The sequence below is a fragment of the Microchirus variegatus genome, assembly GCF_963457635.1.
Source record: "Microchirus variegatus genome assembly, chromosome: 3".
In the NCBI taxonomy this organism is placed as follows: Eukaryota; Metazoa; Chordata; class Actinopteri; order Pleuronectiformes; family Soleidae; genus Microchirus; species Microchirus variegatus.
The window spans coordinates 23897633-23900613 of record NC_139804.1 but is presented as its reverse complement, the minus strand read 5'-3'; positions in this window follow the sequence as shown (position 1 = coordinate 23900613).

Below are 2981 nucleotides of genomic sequence, written 5' to 3'. Positions count from 1 at the left end.
GTATGTACTTTTCCTCCCCTCATAATAAAGACTTATATTTCCAATATGACCACACAGTCATGTTTTATTTATAGACAAACTCTAGCAGCTGTAGAAGTTGGGTGACATTAAATACACAGGAGGTGCATGAATAGATTAAACACACACACGCACACACACACACACAACTGATGTATAAAAGCCCAATGAAGACATTTAAAAAACAAAACAAAAACAAACAAACACTAAGCTCTTAAATCTGCCCTCACTGTAACCCATTTCAAAATACTGCACTGATCTCTGCTGCTCTTCATCATACTGTATACTGTACTGAACTATTATTCCCCGTTTGTAGGTTTTTATACAGATTTTCTTGGAACTGCATTGAAAATGTAAAGGATATTTTACATTTAAACAAACACTATCGCAATATCCTGTTGCCTTGCTCTAAATCAGAGGTCTCAAACTTGTGGCCCGTGGATCACCCCAATCAATTTATTGCAGCCCACCACTTAATACGTTTAAGTTTTTATTTTGTTTTTTTACTACTACTACTACTATTTTTATCATTGCATATCCAAACAAACATTTTTATTTTGAAATCATGTGAAATATCAACATAAATATTATTACTTTTTCTCAAAAGGTTGGACTTTTTTTTTCCTCCAATTGACTGGCCCCTACTGACCAAACTAGGTCATTTGAGTTTGAGACCCTTGCTCTAAATTGTATTTGTTTTAATCATGAATTAAACATTTTACTTACTTAAATGTCTTTAAATTAGATTTTTAGCGCTATTGCCCAGCACCAGGCTTTACGACCTGGTCAGAACAACGATCTTTGCTGTGGAGAGTTTGCATGTTCTCCCCGTGTGTGTGTGTGTGTGTGTGTGTGTGTGTGTGTGGGTTCCCTTCAGGAACTCTGGTCTCCGGCACACGCTAATTGAGCACTCTAAATTGCCCGTTTATTTGAATGTGAGAGCGAACCATTGTGTGTTTTGCCCTGTGTTTGCGACCTGAACAGGGAGTGAAGCCGTTTTTCATCCTGTGTCAACTGGGATTGTCTCCAGTGACCCACAACCCTCATGTGGAAGATAAAGCAGTGGACAATGAATGGATGAATTATGATACATCCCTGCCGTCATGGTAAAAGTAGAATATATAGCTGTGTTCAGTAAATAATATATATATTATGTGGTTAAGTATACATTTATACCTATTTTAGAACATTAGGTGTGCAAATCTACACCTTTAAGAGCTTATGTCATATCCTCTATCACATATATATCTAGTCACATTTTTTTCATTGGGCTAAGCACAATTACGCTATTTGTCCTCAGCAGTGTGGTACAATGTATGTGAAACATGCTTCACGTAAAAATAATGGTGTTGAAACAGGTTAAACTGAAAGACAATTAATTAAAAAGGGATACATGTCCAATAAGAGCAAATTATAGCATTGTGCACCCAAACTACAACTGTGATTATTAGACCTAGGATCAGGTAAGAATAAGGTAAGGGCAAAGGATCAGGGTAATGGAGCAGCTGAAATCCCTTGTAAAATATCCATGCACGTGGATTACAACTTGAGCCGAGTAATATAATATAATAGTCATCTGAAAGTGATATAATAATAAAAATAAAAGGATACAAGTAATCTCATAAAGCATTACAGCTGGACTTGAGTGGTACTTGTCAGTTTATAGAGGGTGCAGGGCACTTTTTGGAAGTGGGACGATGTCATCCTGTGTCATGTCCTCTCAATTCACAGAGTATAATCGCAGGTTGCTGACGGATTTTCTTGCACATTTAATGTCAGAGAAAGTATGCTGATGACTAACTTGTTAGCCCATTCATTAATTGATTCACTTATTGATAGTCAGTTCATAGTTCTAATACATATTCCATTAATATATAAATGGAATTAGGCTTTTAAAACGTACAGTCTCAAAAAGACTATTAGCTAAAGTAGTTAACATGGAATTCTAATATCCTTCAAGGTGTACACTGGCTGGTTTGCATCTAAATTAGGTTTAAATTGTATTATTTTAGTGTCTGTGAAGTGGACCCACATTTTCCATTTCAGCGATTTCATAACTCTGATTCAAGCTTCACAACAGACTAAGGCCCCGTACCATTTCTCACACTTAAAATTTCGACTTGGTTTGCAGTGCCCTCAACCGTAAATTCCCCTCGTTGAGGGAAGTGGCTTCCCTATGGCATTGGGACACCACTATATGCAAATTAGCACAGGGAACGTAACAAAAGTGCTAACCTACGCCACATGTTGACAATTGTACCGGTGGAGCGAGCTAGTTAGCTAGTTAGCTAGCTGCTTTGATAAATCAAAAATAAGTGTTGAAACCTCAACGGTCCTTTGGATGTATATCAAACATAATATTCCAACACATTTCGACATTGTAACATGCTTATTTACGAAAATATACTTGCAACAAAATTGATCCTCTGCAGATGTGGCCGCCATCTTTGTTGAAAAAAATCAGCCGGCTAGCTGAATTCGCAAAGCATCATGGGTATTTTCATCAGAGCTCACTACATTTTGAGGGTTGATTATAAGGGCAAAATCACACACCCCCTTGCTCCCCCCCCCCCCCCCCCTACACGAGAACGCACACAATTTAGGGTTAGGGAAAACATTTAGGGTTAGGGGAGGTATTGGGACGGGGCCTAGGCCTCCGTGGTCTTAAGCGGTGTTTGGCTAAATGTTTCGCAGAGAAAAGAGATCAGTCTGGCAACCAATTCAGTGTCTTTACACACAATACACCAAATTGCACAGAAAAATGACAGTTGAGTCAGATATAGAACACTGTGTGTGTTACTGCGTAATCGAGCAGATACGTGATTGCATTTTGCATCAGCACTAGAGATGGACAGTTTTGTGTGCTTGAAAGTGCCATTTACTCACCGGTGAAATAAAGCCTGCGTGACATATTCTCACATGTAATAAGCCTGGACACCGAACTGGGGTTTTATAAGAAACAA